This window comes from Rattus norvegicus, chromosome 5, assembly GCF_021556685.1.
Source record: "Rattus norvegicus strain SHRSP/BbbUtx chromosome 5, alternate assembly SHRSP_T2T, whole genome shotgun sequence".
NCBI lineage: Eukaryota > Metazoa > Chordata > Mammalia > Rodentia > Muridae > Rattus > Rattus norvegicus.
Window position 1 is genome coordinate 119982888 of NC_141538.1, and position 23269 is coordinate 120006156.

Consider the following 23269-nt stretch of genomic DNA (forward strand, 5'->3'; position numbering starts at 1 on the left):
TTTCTTTGATGAGTACGAAGTATCCTTCCTTATCTTTTTTGATAACTTTTGGTTGAAAGTTGTTTTTATTTGATATTAGAATGGCTACTCCAGCTTGTTTTTTGGGACCGTTTGATTGGAAACTTTTTTCCAGCCTTTTACTCTGGGGTAGTGTCTGTCTTTGTCACTGAGGTGTGTTTCCTGTATGTAGCAAAATTGCTGGGTCCTGTTTCCATATCTAATCTGTTAGTCTATGTCATTTTATTGGGGAATTGAATCCATTGATGTTGGAAGATATTAGGGACCAATGCTTGTTGTTTCCTGTTGTTTTTGTTGTTAGAGGGGGAATTATGTTTGTGTGGCTATCTTTTTTTTTGCATTAGTTGAAATTTGAGTACTTTCTTGCTTTCTCTGGAGTGTAGTTTCCCTTCTTGTGTTGGAGTTTTCCATTTATTATCATTTGTAAGGCTGGATTTGTAGAAAGATATTGTGTAAATTTGGTTTTGTCATAGAATATCTTGGTTTCTCCATCTATGTTAATTGAGATTTTTTGCTGCGTATAGTAGCCTGGGCTTGCATTTGTGTTCTTTTAGGGTCTGTATGACATCTGCAAGGATCTTCTGGCTTTCATATTCTCTGGCGAGAATTCTGTTGTAATTCTGATAAGGTTTGCCTTTATATGTTACTTGACATTTTCCCCTTACTGCTTTTATATTCTTTCTTTGTTTTGTGCATTTGGTGTTTTGACTATTATGTGACAGGAGGAGTTTCTTTTCTAGTCCATTCTGTTTGGAGTTCTGCAGGCTTCTTATATGTTCATGGGCATCTCCTTCTTTAGGTTAGGGAAGTTTTCTTCTATAATTTCGTTGAAGAAATTTACTGGCCCTTTAATGTGGAATTCTTTACTCTCTTTTATACCTATTATCCTTAGGTTTGGTCTTCTCATTGTGGTATGGATTTCCTGGATGTTTTGAGTTACGATCTTTTTGCACTTTGCATTTCTTTGACTAGTGTGTCAATGTTTTCTGTGGTATCTTCTGCTCCTGAGATTCTCTCTTTTCTATCTCTTGTATTCTGTTGGTGATGCTTACATCCCTGTCTCCTGATCTCTTTCCTAGGTTTTTTATCTTCAGGATTGTCTCTCTTTGTGCTTTCTTTATTGTTTCTATCTCCATTTTTAGATTCTGGATGGTTTTCTTCAATTCCTTCACCTGTTTGGTTGTGTTTTCCTGTAATTCTTTAAAGGATTTTAGTGTTTTCTCTTTAAGGACTTCTACTTGTTTATCTATGTTCGCCTGTATTTCTTTAAGGGAGTTATGTTCTTCTTAAAGTTCTCTATCATCAGCATGAGGAAACCTACTTTTAATAAGGCTTCACTTTCTCCTCTAGCCAACCACCCAGCAGAGAAAGTGGAAGAGAGAAGTTATTAGGTTATGGGGGAAGTGGCCCTGTATTGCAGTAGTTCTTTGGGGGTGAGCTTGATCTTCCTTCTCTGCAGTTCAGTCCCATAGCAAACATCAAATTCGACTTAGCAGTTCAACTGCAGATCAGTCCTCTAGAAAGGCATGCACCACTAAGAAACCAGCAGCTAAAGTACAGTCCTTTTAGAAAGAAGACACCAGGCAGCTGTAGTTCAATCCTGAAGAAACCACCAGACTAGCCAACTGGCCTAAGGCAAGGTCACAGAGGCAGCAAGCCTCATGAGCAGTAGTTCTTGGGCAAGTTTCTTTCAATGGCAGTGTTACCACAAGTTGAGCCCAACAATGCTATATAAGGAAAACCAATACCTGCATGTCTTTAGTGAAGAATAGTAAGGCAGTGCAAATCAAACTAGGGCTCAGTGCTCTTCTCCCACTGTCTATGAGGTCATATTTATACTCCTTAATCAAGAATTCTTAACAACCTTTCACCTGTGTTTGCTTCAAGAAAACAGTCTTTCATATGTTTGCTTTAGCAAGACATCCTTTCACTTGTGTGCCCCAGCAAAACATCATTTGACATAACTATCTTACCAAGGAAACTCAAAGTTTCCACTTCGGTAAGTTTATTGGGTTCTTTGATTATTAATTCTGTTAATATAAACAGGGAAAGAATATTCTGGAAATATTCAGTATTGTAGTTAATCTCCCTGATAGCTGCAGAAGCAGTTTTAGAAAGGAAAGGTCAGCCCCAAGAATCTATGACCTGAACCCCAAATAGATATGCATCAACCCTTCTTGTGATGTTACAGTACTCTGTTCAAGAGTCAAGAGTTCCAGTAGAGAAAGGCTGATTACCCTAATGTAGGTCCATCCACTGGTTAAGGAAGAAAAGAGAGCCTTGTTTACATTGATCCCAAACACAACAATGGAGTACAACACACAAAGCAAAATGAAGGGTATGTTTTTATGAAAAAAAAAGGGGGGGATGTACATGGCTGGAACTTCCCTACCCCAATGTCCAGTACAGTTGAACAGGAACTTTTAAAAAACTGTATATTGTGAGTGCTTATATATACCAAGCACTTAGAATGCAGATTTCCTTATATGTCTCACTTCTCCTCCAACATTCTAAAAGAAAAAATCTTTTGCCCACATTTTACAGAGAAACTGAGGCTGACCTAGATTAAAGTGATTTAGCCAGTGCCATCCATTTAATAAACTCTGAAGTGAAAATTTGTCCTTAAGTTTATCTGATGTTTGTTGGAAAAGAATAATCATTGGGTTGCACTAAGGAACACACGAATAAGAATAATTTGACAAGGCAATTTGTTTTTTCAAAAGGGTGCATTACAACCCAAACTGGGCTAACAAGTAGCACACTCTGCCAAGATGGCCTCCATTTTTTATTGATGAAGTAAGTGGTGACTACCACTCATCTCAGTGAGCTTGACTTCACAATCTGACATGATTGGCTAGTTTGAATGAAGGGAAGGTTCAGAAACTATGGGCTCTTGTCAGGCTCACTTACCTTTGGTAGAAAAAAAAAGCTGTCTCTCACATAGCTACAGCATACTGTGTGTGGAAGCTTAAGTCACAGTCACTGATGGATGCCCACTGGAGGGTATATACTGAAGGACGCTCAGCATGGAGGGTGGAAGAATGCCATTTCTGTCTTGGCCTTGCCATTTTGTAATGGTGTAACTGCAAAAGCATCTGAGATGTGGCTCCTCAAGTGCAAATGAAGAACGATTGTATCTGATCACCAATCACAGGAAGAGGAATAGTACAAGCTTAGTCACATCTACCAAGCTTCTGAAGCAGTGTTAGATTCCTCCTACTGTAACAAGTCCAAGATATTCAACTTAGGAAGAGAAAAGGTTCATTTTGGCTCACAATGTTGAAAGCTCCTGATGTGGAAATTTCTGGTCTCTTTGGAACTCAGTTGTGCCACGTGACATTTTTCTGGAAGCTGTCTTATGAGAGGATGTTTTGCTGAAGCAGACACTTGAGAGGGTCCATGATGTTTGGAAAAAATGTAAGTAGAACTCCACAGACTGTGAGACGACACTCTTGCATTGCTATGCCTTGCAACACTTCCCTTCTAGACTGATCTTTGCTGATCTTCAATTGTTGTGACTTCTAAGAGAACTTCTTCTGGTGTTCCAGCTGCTTCTGTCACTTCCGCTGACTCATACCAAATTCAGCAGAGCCTCGGAGATTCTGCTGGACCAAGCTGCTGCTACTGATTAGTGTTTGGTGTTTGCTATAAGACTGGACTGCTGATATCTTGACAACAAAGATTGAAATTGCCCCCCCCTCCAAAGAACTACCTCTAAATAGATCCACAATCCTCTTGTTCTATTAACCATTTTTCTCCCCTACCTTTGGTTGGTGGGCTAGAAGGGAGGTTGAAGGATTAAAGAACCCTAAATAAAGTAGGCTTTGAAAAATCTAAGCCTGCAAGCTTCAGCCTATAGTGGTGTAGATCACCACCCAGGCCTATAGCAATAAACATCATGGCAGGATCATGTAGCCAAGGGGAAATGCTCACACAAAGGTCAAGAAGCAAAAATGAACAAAGAGCCTGGGGTCCCATAATACAGTTTTTGGAATGCTTTCATTGACCTAAAAGACTTCCTCCTAGCCTCTCTCTCTCTCTCTCTCTCTCTCTCTCTCTCTCTCTCTCTCTCTCTCTCTCTCTCTGTGTGTGTGTGTGTGTGTGTGTGTGTCCCTGAGGGCATGTATATGCTTGTAGGTGGATGTGTGTATAGAGATCATAAGATAACATTGGATGTCTTGCTCAAAGTTTTCCACTTTTTTTAAAAGACAGATTCTCTCTTAGAAGAGCTAAGGTGTTGATGGATTCAGCTAGACTGGGTGGCAACAAATCCCAGAGATTTTCTGTCTCGTCCTCTGAGACTCTGGAATTATAGGCACTTACTTCCACACCCAGTTGTCTGTTACATGAATCCTGGGAATCTGAACCCAAGTCTTCATTCTTGTATGGAAAGGTCTTTACTGACTGATCCATCTCCCTGGCCCTGAGCCCCTTTCTTTATAGATTCTACCACCTCCCTAAAGTGCCAAGCTGGGAACAAGCCCCTAAGCATCATGGGCCATTGGAATGCAGTTCAGATGCAAGCCATGGTGTGATGGTTTGAATGAGAAATATATGTCCCAAAGGTTCATGTATTTGAACACAGGCTTCCCAGCTGATTGGGACATTTTCGGAAGTCTGGTCCCAGTGGAGGAAATATATCACTGGGGGCAAGCTCTGAGTGTTTGTAGTCTCACTCCATGTTTAGTTTGCTTTTTTGGTTTCATATTTGTGGTTTAAGATGTGAGCTCTCAGTTTCCTGCCCTACAGCCATGCCGTCTGTTTGCTTCCTCACCTCCCCACCATGATGGACTCTTAGCCTCTGCTATCATAAGCCAAGATAAACTCTTTCTTTGATAAGTTGTTTTTTGGTCATGGCATTTTATAACACCAAAAAAAAAAAAGATAATTAGTATACATGATTATTTCAAAGCTTCATTTCTTTTATGAAAAGTCAAGATTATATATAATAGGATTTTTACAAGAAATTGAAAAGATAACATATAAATTGCTTAATAAATATTATTCTCTTGTCACTTCATGAAGGTGAGAAAATTAATATGAAAATTGCTTTAAAGGTTGTGATATACTATTATGCATATGTTGGTAACGAGAGCAATTAGGAAGCCATTAGGAAAGACATTTTTAAAAAATAAACTGGTTTTCAGTAGCCTGAAAAGTGACAGAATTCATTGGGAAAGAAATTTCTATTTGGTGGAGAAAAACACAGAGTATGGCAGAGAATAGCTTCTGGTTCTCCCAAGCACATCTTCTTCCTCTTGGGTACACAGCTCAGCAAAAAATTCCAGCATCTCTTGCAGCTAAGTGTGGCCATAGTGAAGAGCCACAGGATAGAGAAGGCTTAGGTCTCTGAATTCCTGATTTGAGAAGGCTAATCACTGATCAGGGCCATACATTTGACATACTTAAGCAAAAATTAGTTAATACCTACTATGACAACATACTGTTTTGGTGTATAACATATATATGCTGATATGTAGATCTAATGTATTACATTTATTGGTGGGGAGTGGGGGAGAATCCTCACCTCCAGCATTACTGTTCATTGTGAACACGTCTTGCTGTGGGAGCTGTCCTTGCAGTATAGGGTGCTAAGCAGAAATCCCAGATCTCTACTTAACAGATGTCAATAGCCTCCCCTCTTTGGTGTCCCCTGAGGGCAACATTGCCCATGGTTGCAGGCCTCTCCCTTGACCGTATTGCGGAATTCATTCACTTTTTCAAAACTCTGTGAGCCTGAGCAATAAGAAAAGACTTTTATAGGTAGAAGTTAAACAGGCAAAGGTGTGCTTTATGTCGGTCATGATTATGGCTGGTTATGGTTGCCAACTCTACAAACTCAAGGGTCCCCTGGGTGATGGTTTCTGGGCCTGCCTGTCGGGATTACCTTTTATTAAAAAAAAAAAAGATTTATTTATTTATTTTATGTATCTGTGTACACCGTCGCTATCTTCAGACACACCAGAAGAGGGCATCAGACCCCATTACAGATGGTTGTGAGCCACCACGTGGATATTGGGAATTGAACTCAGGACTTCTGGAAGAGCAGTCAGTGCTCTTAGCCACTTAGCCCCGGGGATTATCTTGATTAAGTTAACTGATGTAGAAAGATGATCTTACTGTGGGTGGGACCATTCCTTGAAAGAGAGTCTCCTAGCCTGTGTAAATGGAGGTGGGGAGCTTAGCAGCTCTCCCTTCATTCACCTCTCTGTCTTCTGATTGTGATGGTTACATGACCAGCAGCTTCGTGCTCCTTGACCGCCCTGTCCTGATGCACTGAACTTTGAATGGTGGGCTAAAGTAAATGCTTTTTTCCCTTAAGTTGCTTTTTTCCTGAGTATTTTACCATAATAACAGGGAGAAAAACCTAAGACAGGAAAGTTATATTCTAAGACTGTGTCTATGAGTGTGGTACTTTGACTAAAAATGGTCTACATAGGCCCAGGGGGAGTGACACTATTAGGAGGTACGACCTTGTTGATGTAGGTGTGGCTTTGTTGGAGGAAGTGTGTGGCGGCAGAGAAGGCTTTGAGATTTCAGATGCTCTCACTAGACCCAGGGTAGGTCACTGTCTCTTCCTGCCTCCTACATCAAGATGTAGAACTCTCAGCTCCTTCCCCAGCACCATGTCTGCCTGCATGCTGCCATGCTTCCTGTCATGATGATAAAGAACTAAATCTCTGATCTATAAGCCAGCCATAATTAAATATTTTCCTTATTAAGGGTTGCCGTGGTCATGGTGTCACTTCACAGCTATAGAAACCCTAACCAAGACAATGAGCAAATTTGCTGAGTTATTTCTTCCTTATTTTTATTTATTTATTTATTTTTTGGTCATTTTTATACAAGCTACCATTATTTGAGTGGAAGCCCTCTCAAGTGATAAAATTCTTTGTGAGAGTGGCCTGTATGAGTCTGCTAGGTGTTGTCCTGCAGGCCCAGCCCATTGTGGGTGATGCCATCCCTAGGCGAGTAATCCTGGGTTGTATAAGAGAGCAGCTAAGCAAGCCACAAGGAGCAAATCAGAAAGCTGTGCTCCCCCACTGTCTCTGCTTTCATGTTTCTGCCTTGAGTTCCTGCCCTGACCTCTCTCATGATGGGCTGTGACCTGGAAGTGTAAGGTGAAATAAACCCTTTCCTCCCCAGGTTGACTTGGTCATGGTGAGGTAGCTCAATAGAAAGGTAACTGAGACAATTTCTAACAATTACAATTTGTAAATATGGCTACACTTTGAAGCCCCTGTTGCTCACCGGCTGGGTTAGTGAGGGACCCAGCACCCTGCTCAGATCTCCAGCCTCGGCAGCCCTGTTTCCTGATGCCCTATTCCCAGGCTTGGCCATAGGTCAGATGTGTGCGAATCTTTGTTAGTTACGTTCTCTACTTGCCTCTTGTAGAGGATCATAGGAATCTGATAGCATAGACCCCCTCCCACTGGTGGCTTTCAAGACCCAACTCCGTAGAGAACTCCGCAAGAGGCAACATGTGAGCTCTCTCCTAACCGCCATAGCGCTCTCCTAACTGGGCATTTCTCATCCTGAGAAACATAACAAAGCTTTTTTTTTTTTCTAAACTGTTCACAAGATACATTTTTTTCTTTGTTTCAGTGGATTCTTTTCTCTGGCACTATGCTAAAAGCACAAAGGAGAACCCAGGAGATCTCCTGGCCAGGGTTCATCTTGGGGTATTTCTCTTTCAAAACAACCAATGTGCTCTTTATAGCTTCTCCTCCCCAACTTTAGAACAGACAACATTTAATTTTTTTTATAAAAAAGTACAAAAATACAGGCAAAAATCTTTCAAAACCACTGCCCTTTCCTCTTTCCTGCCTTTTCTCTGCAGTGTGGGCTGCACGGCTGGAACACTCCACAGTGCCTCTAACTCACACCAACTATAATCCAGAGTCACACTTACACTGAACAAAATACGTCTGATTGGAACATGGAATTTTTTTCACAAACGTCCTCCATATTTTCCTTTTAGGAATTTTATCTTTGTATGCTTATAAGTACCTTGTGTACATGAACATTAAAATTGGGACTGGAATAAGAGGGAAATCTATATACATTTTGGAATCTTAGAAAGTAAAACAGGGCCAACAATATGGCTCAGTAGCTAAAGATGCTTACTGCCAAGCATGATGGCCTGAGTTCGATTCCCCATGCGGTAGAAGGAGAGAACCAATTCTAGCAAGTTGTCCTCTGACCTCGCAAATACACTGTGGCACATGCATGCCCCATGGATGACAGAGATAGATAGATAGATAGATAGATAGATAGATAGATAGATAGATAGATACATAGATACATAGATAGATAGATACATAGATAGATCGGTAGATGGATGGATGGATGGATAGATAGATACATAGATAGATAGATAGATAGATACATAGATAGATAGATACATAGATAAATACATAGATATATAGATAGATACATAGATAGATACATAGATAGATAGATAGATAGATAGATAGATAGATAGATAGATAGATAGATAGATGATAGATAGATAGATGATAGATAGATGGATGGATGGATACATAGATAGATAGATAGATAGATAGATAGATAGATAGATAGATAGACAGACAGATACATAGATAGACAGATGGATGACAGATGTAAAAACCTTTTAAGTGATGCCTAAGACATAACTAAAAATCAAGGCATCATAAGGTTTATAGTCAAGGCATCAGCTCTGGATTACACATTAATTTGTCACAGCATAGACAGCTATGAGCTTACTTTCCCTAATCTAAAGTTCTCAAAAGAAAAACAACCTAAGAAGAACAGTGTGTGTGTGTGCGTGTGTGTGTGTGTGTGTACGTGTGTGTGTGTGTGTGTGTGTGTGTGTGTGTGCGCGCGCACACGTTCTGTCTAGAGGATTACTGTCCTTAACAGTCAACACTCCTGGGAAACTAGTGCACAATCACTATTTCTGAACAGCTCTTTTAGTAAACTTCCACACAAATGTGGCCTGCCATTACATGCAGCCTGCCTCATAGAGAACAGAGGGAGCCAGTCAACACCCCTGAGTTGACTCAGGAACATTATGGATGTTCATGGAACATTATGGATGAATGCATACATGCAAGCAAGCATGTATGTATTATTCTGTGCCCACTCCAGAAACACATGTGTTGATGTCTTCTCCAGCTGCATTCATCCTTGGCTTGGGCATGCTAAGTTAGCAACAACAGCACAGCAGCATTCATGCAGAAAGCCCAGAGCAATCAAGAAACATTAACAGGAATTGGGCCTACTGAGGAATGGGAGGGCAGCATCTCTAAGACCTCAGATTACCCTACTGTGTTCACTGGAACCAGGAAAAAGTGCTTGCCTGCTTGCCCAACTGCATACATTGCCGTAGAGCTGTGGAAGAAGGCCTCCCAGGGCCTGCTGCCCAAGAGGAGTCTCCTCAGAGCCCTAGTAGGAATCTCCAGCCAGAACTTGGGAATGGCCCGAGAAAGTTCCATCCCTGAAAGATGAATACCATTGATCATTTTTTTCCTAGACACAGTGCACTTCGGGCTCATTTTGCTTTGTAATTAAGAAGAAAGCCAGAAACATCATTTACACATTAAGAATTTAATAGATATATTTTTCTAGCTTTATGCATTAGCACAGGACAGCCCATTAATGAAATAAGTCTTCCTTCAGGGTCAATTTAGATGGCTGTAATCTTCTGCAAATATATTGCAAATGAGGATCATTTAATGATCTTAAAACTAACTGCCAGGAGAGGATTGTTAAAACTCTCCAGACAACAAGGAGAGACCAGAAATGGGGGCCGAGTCCTATTTTTAACTGAGGACATGTTTGATTTCTGGTTACTACATTTTTAAAATTTGCAGATACTATCTTCTGTTTTGGCTTGCTTTGGCTGGCTGACTTAGTTCAAATGAGGGAAATCTTAGGGAAGTGTTAAGTTAACATTTTGTATTGCTGATAGGAGGATGACTGGGGGCCTCTGCTCAGCTCCCCACAATCGAACCCAGCCCATTGCCTGCTGAGAAACTTCTCTGCCTGACTGTTCTGTCTGATCTACACACCTATTATGATAAGAATACTTAGCGTGTGCAGCAGCCATGATTTTAAAAATTAATTCACATGTTTAATCTTATTTACTCTGGAAACCAACATCAGATGACAGGCATGGAATAGGTCACTTCCCTTTCATAACTATAAGAGTCTGAGGGCCAAAGGACCAAGTACTGGCCTCTGCCTCATGTGGACATTTTCTCTCCCCAGAAAGAAACATTGAGTTAGGTCTGATTCTTGATCCAGTCTCCACGGTGTCCTCCTGATCACCTAGAGACCTTTGCAGAGCACTAATCTAAATGTCATGTAAATTTGGAGGCAAATGTGTTTCCTCAGAACATGCGTAGCCTAGCTAGAGAAGGCAAAGGAATCTCCCCCCCTGCCCGCCCCCAAAAGAGACCAGAATTGATGTGTTTGTGGTAATTATCGAATCACTGCAATACACAGTGTTTGGAGGTTCACAAGAGGGACATGGTAGTGATGGATTGCATGCTGTGCCCAACTCCCAGGCTTCAACTCCAGCGTACACATATAGGAAAAGGTTCACGACATAAAGAAGTGTGGGGCCTGGAGAGGTGGCTCCTCAGTTGAGGGAGCTTGCTGCTCTTGTAGAAGACCCAAGTTCAGTTCCTGGTGCCAACATCATGTTGCTCATAGCCACCAGTCACTCCAACTCTGAAGATCCACTGTTCTCTTCTGGACTCTAAATGCATGGTCATGCATACACATGTGTGTGTGTGTGTGTGTGTGTGTGTGTGTGTGTGTACATAATAGCAAAGTACCAATTTTACAGCACTTTACAAATGTAGCCACAAGGATTTTGAGAAGTTAGAGGCCGTTCCAGAGAGCTGATGTTTAACTAGCAGAACCTGAACACAAACTCAGATCTTCCCTGAACCTGGCTCTGTGCTCACACTGGACCCACGGAACTCACTACAGAGGCCTTGAGGAGCCTCAGGAGATGCACGTCTTTTCCTCCCCTTTGATGAGCCTCTGAAAACACCCTGAGTCCTCACCACAAAAAGCACAGAAGGAAACAGTGCTTGCTGAGCCACCACACCACCTCTGCATGGCAGGGAAGCTCTTGAGTCTGCCTGGGGCGGTCTGGGGGCTTCCAGATGAAAGGCCCTTATGTGTCTTGGGTTATCTTTGTTAATAACTGTGTCTTAGCACGGCATTGCCACCCCATGAACATCCTCCTTCATCTTCTTCAGAGAATCCACTCTTGTCGTGCGGGGTTTACTGGAAGCTAACCTTCAAAGTCAGGCACTCGAACTAAGTGTATTTTAAACCATGCAGTGTCACATTAAAGAGAAATGGCAGTCGTTCTGCCCTGAAAACTGCTCCCTGGCATGGCATTACTTTAATTCACTGGCTTCTTGTAATCAAGGCCTAATTCACAGCACCTTTAAATAAGTCTTACACACAGCCTGCATTGTTCCAATCAATTGAACTACTTAAATCAGAGAGCCGGGGGGCTCACTGGAGGCGCTCCCCGCTTCCCTCTGTTTTATGGTGCGACCTCAGATAAGATGTGTGGAAAGGTCAAGGCAGCATGTAGGCTTTCGCATTAAACAGCAGAACACTAATTAGTTTTAGTGACAATGGGGCTCTGTTACTGTGTTCTAATATTTTGATGCTTAGTTTTGTTTCAAACCTCCAACAACAATGCACAAAGACTCCTCTATCTTCCCGCCCGGCCTGTGTCCGGGTGTTTCAACCCCGCATCTGTTTGAACTAAGCGTATATGTTTTTCAAGACTTAATTTCAAAACAGACCTTTGGAAAAGAGAAACCAAAAGGCGATGTGTGGGGCACGGGGTTTCATGAAGAGTCTAGTATATTTGCTCAAGCAGGATTTCAAGTCTCAAATGCAAACTGTGTTAAAATCCACCATCAATGGTTCCTTAGCATTGTGTGTGGTAAGCACACTGAATTATAAAACAGTAAACGTTAACTTTTTAGTGTTAATTTTTTTTTAGAAAGAATTTCCTCATTTCTGAGTTCTGAATTTTATTTAAGAGGGCAAATAATACCGTTCTTCAAAACCAGACCTAACTATTTTTATTTTCTCATCACTATATGTCGGTATCCTTAGCCTTTTTCTACATTCTGAAACATTCTCTAAGGAACATATGCAATTGAAGAAAATAATGGTGTTTGAGATATGGTTGTCAAAATGACATGTGTTCAGAAGCGCTAATAATTATAAGGTAAGTAGTTTAGACTGTACAATGTAGCTTTTTATAAACTAGATGATGAACCAAATTAATTTTCTCAGCTAACTTTGACGGAGTAGCTGGATACTGGTAAGAGAGCACGACCTGGGAACACAGATACTCCATCCCATTTCCTGGTATCACTTTTTTTTTTTTTTTTGGTTCTTTTTTTTCGGAGCTGGGGACCGAACCCAGGGCCTTGCGCTTCCTAGGTAAGCGCTCTACCACTGAGCTAAATCCCCAGCCCCTGGTATCACTTTTAAAACTCAGTTGGATGGCAGAACTTAGAGAGCCTGTCTCTTCAGAGGATATGGACCTGTTTCTCTCATGATTTCTTCTGGGGCTGGTGAGATAGCAGTGCATAGCACCTTCCAGCAGGTGTGAGATGCTGGGCTCATGACCAACAGCAACAACATGTGCGCACGCGCACACACACACACACACACACTCATACAAACACACACTCATACAAACACACTCACACACACACACTCATACAAACACACTCACACACACACTCACTCATACACACACTTAAACACTCACACTCACTCATACACACACTTACACAGTCACTCATACACACACCCACTCACACACACTCACTCATATACACACACTCACACACACTCACTCATACACACACTTAAACACTCACACTCACTCATACACACACTTACACAGTCACTCATACACACACCCACTCACACACACTCACTCATATACACACACTCACACACACTCATACACACACTCACATACACACTCACACTCACACACACACACTCATACACACAAACATACGCACACACACACTCACTCATATACACACACACTTACATACTCACTTATACACACACTCACTCATACACACATACACACTCACACACACTCATACACACACTTACATACACACACTCACACACTCATTCATACACACACACACTCACACATACTCATACTCACTCGCACACACACTCACTCATACACACACACTTACACACTCACTCTCACACATACACACTCACACTCACTCATACACACACACTCACACTCACACACACTCACACTCACTCATACACACTCACTCTCACACATACACACTCACACACTCATACACACACTCACACTCACTCATACACACACTCACACACACACTCACACTCACTCATACACACACATACTCATTCATACATACACTCACACACACACTCACTCGCATTCAGTTATACACATCTCTCTAATGCAGTAGCATCTCTCACAGCATTACAAAGCATCTAATCTGTAGATGGAAACAGTACCACCCCATTCATCTCTACTCTCTTCTGTGGTCAACATAAAATGAATTTCCAACAAAATCTATAGTTTCCCACCCAAAACCTATACAAGGCTGTCCCTGAAGCATTTTATCATACATAGGGTAGGCCTCATGAAGCCTCACCCACTGAGGAACTGACTATAGGTTTAAAATGATTGCATCAAATTCAGAGAAGGGCTGTTGAGAAGAAGAGAGGATGAGAAGAGAGGGCAGATGAGGGTAGGGTGGGCAAAACCTGATGTATACAAGTGTGAGACTGTGAAAGAAAAACAAAGTCTCATTGACACACAAAAGGGACCCAGCCTGGGTGACCTCGGCCCAGATACACAGATATACTTTGCTTCCAAAACAGTGTTCCAATGTGGGGATAGTTTTACAAAGCTTTCAGTTACAGAAAAGGGAGAGTCACAGAGCAAGGTGAGTTCAATCACACTGGTGGGAAGGGGGAAGTCTTTGCGTACATTGCAGATGCTATCTGATGGCGATGGCATTATTGATCCTTGCGGTGGTAGAAGCTGTTTGCTAACGCGTCCTTATGGTTCCGTGTGCTAGCTAGGCTGAATACAGAGGTGGGCACTGAATAAGTTATCAACAGGGCTAACGCTAGCCCCAGATAATATGACCTGATGTAACATTACAACTTTGAGCAATCATGGATGTTTTAATCCGTGAGCCTTTTAGAGACTTTCATGCAGGTGTGGATTTTTTTTCCCTAGAAACGTGAGAGTTTCTAGTCCTTCACCTTGTGAAGATATTTTTCTAGATAACTCAGTGCACTGCTGTTCGGTTTGCTCTGACCTAGACAAATCAAAACAATGAGAATATCAAGAGAGGTAGAAGGGTCCCCTCCTGGATACTATCTTGATGGAGCCCCTTCTTCAAAATTCTCCTTATGGCTTCGAAATGCCATTGGGAGTAAACCAGATCTGAAGAAACAAATCCAACAAGAACACCAGTTTATTTTTAAAATTTCCTTCATTTTTACTGATATATTACACAACATGGACTCCTCATACCTTCCAGGATCCAGTCCAGTGCTCACTGAAGACTGGGATCACCAATGGCTCAAGGCTTCAAACAGACACAGGGTTCCCTCTGAACCTCACCTTGCTGGGAAGCCACACATAGACCTTGGCTTTCTGAGTAACAGCTTTGTGTAGTGGGCCACTCTGAGTCACTCTGCTTAGGGTTTTATCAAGGACACTGGGAGAGAGGACCTCAGACTGTCCCAGGGGCCGCCCAGCCTCACCAACTCTATGGTTCAGTCTGTGGCAGTTTGGTCTTGATTCATCATCCCCCGAGGCCGGCGCCTCAGCTGTCCTCCTTCTGCCCATGAAGGCGACCAAGAAGATGGCACGAAAAAGCATATCTGGCTCTGAAGACCTGGGTTGGTTTTCAGAACAGTCTAGACTGACAACTTAGGGAAAAACAAATGCCAAGCTGTATTTTAATCGGGAGTAAATTATTTTTCAAGAATGCAGCAACTGGAGCATCACGATCCCCAATATATCTTGGTTCCCAACTCAATATTTTTAATTACTTGCCTTTATTGGTCAGACAAAATGTAAAGTCAAGTTTCAAGCAATCCCTTTTATTGGACTAATGGGAGAATATTGACAGACAGGCTTTGGGGATACAGAAAACGCACCTCAAGGTCAGTGAGGGATTGACTCCAAGGAAAGGATTTCTGAGGCAGAGAAGCCTCTGTGTCAATACAGTATGGTTTGCCCGATAAAGGGTATTACTCAAAACGCTGCTTGGCCCCTGCCTGACATCTCAAAGCCACAGTGCACTAAGGACATTGCTATGTGGGGTGGAGCTTCTGCAGAAAGATCATGGCGTAATCTTTCTGAACGTCCATCTCTTCACCTCTCCTCTTCGGGTTAGTGCATTGTTAATGTTGGTTAGAACACTTTCGTAGCTGGGAAATATGATAAAATATGTGACATAATTACTATTGATTGCTAATATGCCCAAACTATTAGTGGCAATAAACTAAAGCTAACAGATAACAAAGAGGCACCAACACAAATGATCACCCTGGGGCATCCTCTGAATTCCTACCCCATACTGATTTTTTCAGTGTCAATTTAGCTAAGTGATCCTTGGTGCCCACTGAAGGAGGTGCCCAGTTCTGTGCTCACCCAATGCCTTTCATAAGAGTCCTGCATTCTATTCTAGAAAAAACTGTTAGGTTCCTAGGGGCCTCCTACTTGACTGTGGAACAAACAGTTCCCTTCGTGTCCTTTGTGACAAATAGTAAAGAACCCATACTTTCTGAGTTCTAGGAATCTAGACTTGTCTATGTACATGGACATTAATGCCTCATAATTGAAAACCCATCACCTTCAGTAATACAGATTAACCTTTTCACACCAGTTTAGCATGTTTGATTAAATTATATCGCTCCCCCCAACAGAAATTGAATCAGTTATTTCCTGTAAAAGCTGCTCATTCTTAAAACTTTATTTGCATGTATATGTATGGCACATATATAGGTGCTTTTGTATGTATATTTGCATGTGTGTAGGTGCATGTGAATGTGTAGGTGTGCATGCAGGACGCCTGCCTGTCTGTAGAGGTTCAAATGTGATATTGGGTGCTTTCTCAATTACTCTCTGCTGTATGTATTGAAGCAGGGTCTCTCTAGAACCTGAATGTAGCCTGCTTTCCCCAGGGATCCCTTCTCATGCTTCTGAGAGCTGAGACTGCAGGGAGCCACTATGTCTATGTGGGCTACGGGGATCTGAACTCCTGGCCTCATGCTCCCTAGGCAAGCACTTTACTTCCTGAGCCACCTCTCCAACCAGAGCTGCTCATTTAAAAACAACTCAGTGGACAGCGAGTTTGGCAACAGCGAGCTCCTTTTTGACAGTGCCCGTCCTCAAAAAGGAAGTAACTTGGAAGGCTAGGTTTTCAAAGGGACTTCACAGCACTGAATTGGACAGTTCTGAGAGGAGTTCTCGAGATCCCTACCAACAGGAGACCATTTAGACTAAATCAGCCGAGGGCTTCAACTAAACAACTGGTTTTGGGAATCCTGTTCACTAATGGAATCCATACACTAAAATATGTTGATTTTTATTATAAAACTAGGATCCCCACCCCCACCCAACTCCTTCCAGTAGACTACATAAGAGCTTCCAATACTGTGAGAGCCAGACACCAGGGAGGAAGCTTTCTGAGTTAGGAAGTCCTAACTTGGCCTCTCCAGGCCCTGGGACTACACTGTGTGGTCTTTAGTACTAGGGTCTTACCACCAGCTTCTAGAGGCAACCAAGAATAATGGTTATATGGTTTCAAGGGTAGCACCTCCATGACACCCTTGACCAAAAACTCAAGGAGAAGTTTCCTGCATACCTTAAATGATTTCACATTTCAGTCAAGCCTCCCCTAGCAGAAGGAAAGACACCATCCATTTGTCACATCTGTAGAAGCAAAAGCTTATTTTAAAAGGACTTGGGCATCTAGGAGAGTGAGTACTAGGGAGATAGGAAAGGGACAGACTTGGGGAGGCAGGCTATTATAATCAATCCAAGACTTAATTTTGGTAAAAATGCTGTCATTCCCCTCACACAGAAAAGAACTTGGCTTCTTTCTCCTTTTGTAGTGTCTCTGCAGGATGGTGACAAGATTCTCCACCCCACAAAAGCAAGTGCACCCAAACGAAAAAGAAATGGCGTTGAGTGAAGCAAAGCTAAGGGCAGGAACTTGGACTTGACTTTAACAGAGAGAAGAGTTTCAAAGCTGAAATATTAAGAAATCAATACTTCCACACACACAAGACTCAATAGCACTATCTTGTACTCGGGCCATTTACCCCCTCTGGCCACTGTTTCATTTGAGATGCAAAGAGAGAGGGGAAAAAGCAATGATAAGAGAAACCACAGTTTGCCTTTCTCACCCAGCGACAGCGCTGAGCTTGGCTGGTTTGCGTTCATTGGCAAATACCCTGGGTGCCAAAGGGAATCAGGCACCTCTAGAAGTAGGATTCTTATTAGCGTTGTAAACTTCAAGTGCAGCCTTAATCACAGAGACAATATGTTAGATACACCTCTGTCGTTATGATAAAGCACCATGGCGACCAAAAGGAAGTTGGGGAAAGGATTTATTTCATCTTACAATTCCAGGCAACATTCCTTCTCTGAGGGAAGTCGGGCGGTGGGGGTGGGGGGGTGGGGGTGTGTGTGATTCAAGGCAGGTTCGGAAGCAGAGACCATGGAGAAAGCCCTGCTTACTGGCTTACCCCTCATGACTTGTTCAGCTTGCTTTTTTATACTGTGTAGGACCACCTGACCGGGTCTGGTCCCACCCACAGTGAGCTGGTCCCTCTCAGGTCAATCACTAATTAGGAAAATGCTCCACAACCTTGTCTACAGGCCAATCTTAGGAAAGCATTTTGTCAGTCGTGGTTCTCTCAGATAACTCTAGCTTGTGTCAGGTTGACCTATGAACCACGTAGGACACACAGACACTACATCTTCGCTCAGCTTTGTGGGCTGATCCTGCCGCCCAAGCTACCGCCTTTCTCTGCTTGGTCCTCATCTGCTCATGCCAAACACATGACTGGCCAGGCTCAAGAAAACCATCCTTTTCAATCATGCCGTTTTCTACTCTCCTTGTAGCCAGGATTTCTAAAGTTGTTTGTGATGTGTGTAACTCCGTATACCATTACTCTTTTGTATGAAGCTAATGGGTTTACCTTTTTTTTTCTTTTTGACCAGTTTTGCTTTTCCTAAGCAAACGGTAAGAACGTGACCGATGAACAGCTGTAGCCACGAGCAATGATCGTCAACAATTAAGAAGTACTTCATCAGTGAATAAGCTGTCCTTCGTGAGACATGTTACAAGGCTTGCTCTGGGTGTGAGAAACAGCATAGGGATAACATGTTCCTTTTCAAGACGGGCTCTATTCACACCCTGTGGAATATGCCTTCGGAGAATACACAAAGCAAGTCTTCCTAAGACCTCCTTCGGGACCTCTTCTGAATCTCAACATAGAGACACTTCCCTCTCCTCTTGTTATTTATTCTTTCCAACAAATATTTATTAAATGTCTGCCCATGTCAGGCTTTGTGATAAATTCTGGGCTCACGGCAGTGGATTTAATAACTTGGCCGCTGCCCTGACTCCGTGTGTAGTTCTGTAGTTGGGATTACAGCTAAGGGCAGGTGGACTTGCATGATGGAGGGACAGTATACCAGGATGAGGAGGGATGTGTGGGAATGCGCAGGGACGCTGAATCTAGCCTGGAGAGTCAAGGAACTTGCTTGGAGGTCATAGGTGAGAGCTGAGCCAAGACAGAACAGAGATGTGAGTGCAAAGACCAAAAACAAGATGTGGCCTCAGGAGTGTGTGTAATGGCTTTAAGAGGTGTTGTGGGCAACTTCATGTGTCAGCATGTATGCACTAACTGTTAAGGCTTTATCTCTTGTGTGTCTGGAAGGAGTTTTCTATGGACATCAGTATACTGATTCAAAGATGTCCATTCCTAATGTCAGTGGATGTGTAGAATGACAACAGCAAGAGTCTCTCTTTCTGTGCTGGAACTCCCAGCTTCTTCTGCCCTCAGACAATAGCCTTTCCACCCCTAGGCCCTCAGGGTGGGATCAGGACTTAAACCTTTGGCCTCCTGACTCTCGGGTCTTCAGGTTTGAACTACAATCAGCTTACCTATGCATACAGCATACAGAGGGTGTCTCAATCTTCATAAACACTCAGTGTAATACCTTATTATAGATATCTACTCATCTCCCGAATTTACCTGCCTTCTATTGTTTCTGGAGAATTCTTACTAGTAAAGATGGATTTCAACAATGCCATTAAAAAATGGAAAAGAAGCAGGCTGACCTTTGAAGCAGATCATTTAAAACTATCATGGAAAGCACCTATCCTGATATATAGTGCGGAATGTGGGAGACATCCTGGAATCAGAGAGCCAGATTCAAGACCAACACTCTGATCCCCTTAAGTCAGGAGTTCCAACAGGAATCACTTAATCTGAGGACGTGGTTGGGTGTTTTCACCTTTGGTTAAATTAGAATTAAAATACACTTTCTTATTTCACAGTGGTATTGGGCTCAGAAGTACCTAGGAATATCCTTCTAAAACCATAGAACATTATACAAACATTAGCTACTGTTCTTAAAACTAAAGCAGAAATGGTCTAGGAGAGTTAATAGGATTTAGATACAAGAAAAAAACATAGATTATGAATATAAAGTGAAAGATAGCTCTCTTCCGTGCTAAGGTAATAGCCAAAATTAATTTCTCAAGGCCTGGGAAATTTGCCAGAAATATGTGAAAGAGGTACAAAATCTTCCTTAAAAAAAGAAAGAAATTTAAAGTGTGATTAAAAAAATAATAAAAAAGCATTGCTCTGAAGGAGGATAGCTCGACTCCCTATTTAAGATGTCAAGAGGGAATATACTGTCAAGAGCCTTCAGACAGCACACATGAGCTGAGCACACGGACGCTCAGAGGCCAAAGCATTTATCTGGTGCCTAGATCTACAGAAAGAACCAAAGCTTGTCAGATTGATGATGAAGATGCAAAGCCAAGATATCAGATAACAGTGATATAACCAGGTAGAGCAGGGTGACTGACAGCAAAGCAAACTTGAGCGGGAGCACAGAGCCCCCATCACAAAGGAGCCCCCATCACAAACGGCAAGGTGGACTGACCATCTCCTGAGCTTGGGGCTCACTCAAGCTATACAAGGCATTTAAAGATTTTTTTTAGCCTCTTTTTGTGCATACAGACATGTGTGTTGTATGTTTGAGATGTATGTGAATGATGTGTTTGTGTGCACGGACGTGGCCATGCACTTGTGGAGGTCAGAGGACAACCTCAGATTTTGTCCTCACCTTACAGATTGTTTTGGACAGGAACTTTGTGTTGCTGACTAAGCACACCAGATAAGAACCTCTGAGATTCCCCTGTCTTGGTCTCCCATTTCTCACAGGAGCACTGGGATTATAGAGCCCTTACCAGAATTTGGCTTTTATATGCTTTCGGGAGATTTGAACTCAGGTCTTCATTCTTGCTCAAGAAACACTTTCCCCACTGAGCCATCTCCCCAGCCTATGTGAGACCTTTAGAAACAAAGGAAGGGGAGTAACAGTGGCTTTGAGACCTAACAATGGTTGAACAATATGTACGGAAAGAGGGGTCACAGATAGTAGAGTCATTTGTGGAGCTGTTTGACGTAAAAAGGGGCGGGGTGACTGATCTGGCAACATGGACTGTGGTCACAGGTAAAGAGGGACAGAGTGGGATTGTCTTGGGTCTACGAATCACACTGCTGAGCTCCTTGTCCCCAGGAATTGCTGTGAGGGCACTAGAGGAGCACAGGAAGCTAGAGGTGTTGATTAAGACATAATTCAAAGGAGACATTCAGTACCTTGGAGGCTACCATCCCAATATCACTGTCACCAGACCCTTCACCACAAACTAACTTCCATGTGAGTCAGGTGAGCATCGGGGACTATTCTGTTTTATGTACACAATGCCATTCACAACCTCTCTATTATCAATATGATATATATATTACATATAATATTTCTATTATTTCTATTATCTATATTTCATATACAGCTTTTCTATTTTCTACATGTATATAATATTTCTATTATGGATATGATCTATGTGTGTGTATGTATGTATGTATGTATGTATGTATGTATGTATATCCTAGGTTAAGGTGAAGAAGATTCTGTGGATCAGAGAAACAAAGTAATTCCTTCAAGGTCACACAGCTTCTAAGTATCTGAGTCACTGAAAAGAATGTGAACTTTTCATTGAAACCGGAAACAAAGCGAGAGCAGTTGTGATTATTAGAGGGGTTTCCCAGAATGCCAGTATAAAAAGATGAGGAAGAAAGAACGAGAATTTCTTGGGATTAAGGAAAAAGTTTTAGTGGAATGAGCCGTATGTTGTCTTGAAGATCACACTCAGGTAAAGTGCCTGAGGATTGAAATGACGGTTAGATATCTGTGAAGATGGTGTAGGCCTGTGTTGAGGCCTCCGTGTCCGTACCAGAGGCCAAAGCAGACCAGGTGACCACACTGCCACAAGGAAGAGTCACAAGAACCAGACCGACACAGGGTTTGCCCAGGACTCCTGAAACAGCAGAGCCAATAGAGACGCAGAATCCATAGGGATCTGGGGACATTGTAGTAGGCGTATAAGAGCTGACCTAGCATGTGTGGAGACTGGAGGGGCCAGGTGCCGAGCTGAGTGCTTTGCATAGAATTGGGAGCTGAAGTGTATTTGTGCTTAGGAGTTATCCGCAAACAGTGAGAGCTTCCTCAGTGCCCCATCACACTGAGCCTCCCACCTGGTTTACAGGCTTAAAGGAAGTGGGCCAGAGCCACTGCTGACTGAAGGGCAGATGGGATAAACACTGAGATGCAAGCAAGCTTGTCTGTTGGTCGTGGCTATGGTATTGCGTGGTTGCTGATCTCTACAATAAGGAAGCTCATGCTCTAGGTGGGGGGAGGGGCGGGGAGTACCAAAACAGAGTGTTCAAATGAAAGGTGCAAGTGGGCAGGAAGAGGAGATTGTAGATGCTAAGTTCTATCTAGCTTTGGAAGTTTGGTTCCAATGTAGCCTCCTCCCTGCCTTGATACAGTACCCCAGGTTCTCATCTTAGGCAGGCAGGTAACAAGGCTGAGACCGCGTCCTCCTTCTTCCATTCAGTCACCATCTCATGTCTACCCAGCATGGTCTGAGGCGTTGAGGATGGGTCAGGGGAGGAAGAAGTAGACACAAGCTCTGCACTCAGGAAACTTGGATGTTTTTAAAAGATTTATTTTATTATTTACTATAGGATATATCTGTGTTTGTGTGCTTATATGTATACGTGTATGAATAAGCATGAACACATGTGTGCTGGTGACTGAAGGGGTTAGAAGAAGATGTTGGACCCAGTGGAGCTGGACTTACGTGCAGTTATGAGCTGCCCAATATATATGTCTTGAGAACTGAACTTCTGGCCTCTGAAAGAGCAGCAAGTGCCCTTAATCACTGAGCTCTCTCTCCAGCCCAGGAAGAGGTGCTTTTAACTGGGTTTGAGAGGCAATAACAAAGGTACGAGGTTCAAAGTGATCTGTGCAACCCGAGAGTGATGGAGGGATAGAGGTCAGAGTGACAAGGGAAACTATTTCATTTGTCATTGTCAGAGAAAGTCTCTACTAAGGAATCAAAACGTGAGCAGAGACGCAGGTGAAATAAGAGAGCAACTGTTCAAACCTTTGTGGGAAAGTGGAATGCCATATGCAAGGACCCGAGGTGGGAATGCACCCCTTGCATATAGGAAAACAGGCTTAGGATGGTGACCATTGCTAAGGGCAGAAGTGAGGTCTGAGAGTGACTGGGCCGTTAGGTATGTTGGGTCGTTGTAGCCATGGTATGTTTTGAGCAGCTGGCGGTTGAACAGAATACTTGAGAGGAGAGCGTCTCGTTACACTGGCTGTTCAGTAACCAGGACTCACTAATCACTGTTGTTTCTCAGACGTCACGACGGTGAGATAAGAAAGAGAGTTAGGATTTTTTATTTATTTTTTGTTTTATGTGTGCATTTGTCTGCATATATAGATGTGGACTGTGAGCATAGCTGCTGAAAGCCAGAAGAAGGGTTGCCTCCCCAGAGTTGTAGATGGTTGGGAACT

The 23269-nt window shown here is 42.6% G+C and overlaps 1 long non-coding RNA gene across 1 annotated transcript in view; it reads left to right on the forward strand.

Annotated features, from left to right (window-relative positions):
- LOC134479014 (uncharacterized) overlaps nucleotides 1-18664 on the forward strand; it is a 28022-nt gene extending 9358 nt beyond the window's left edge. The window contains exons 2-3 of the long non-coding RNA XR_015620378.1: nucleotides 12160-12274; nucleotides 18323-18664. This is a non-coding gene — a long non-coding RNA (uncharacterized LOC134479014). The remainder of the gene's footprint in view (nucleotides 1-12159; nucleotides 12275-18322) is intronic.
- The last annotated feature ends 4605 nt before the right edge of the window (nucleotides 18665-23269 follow it).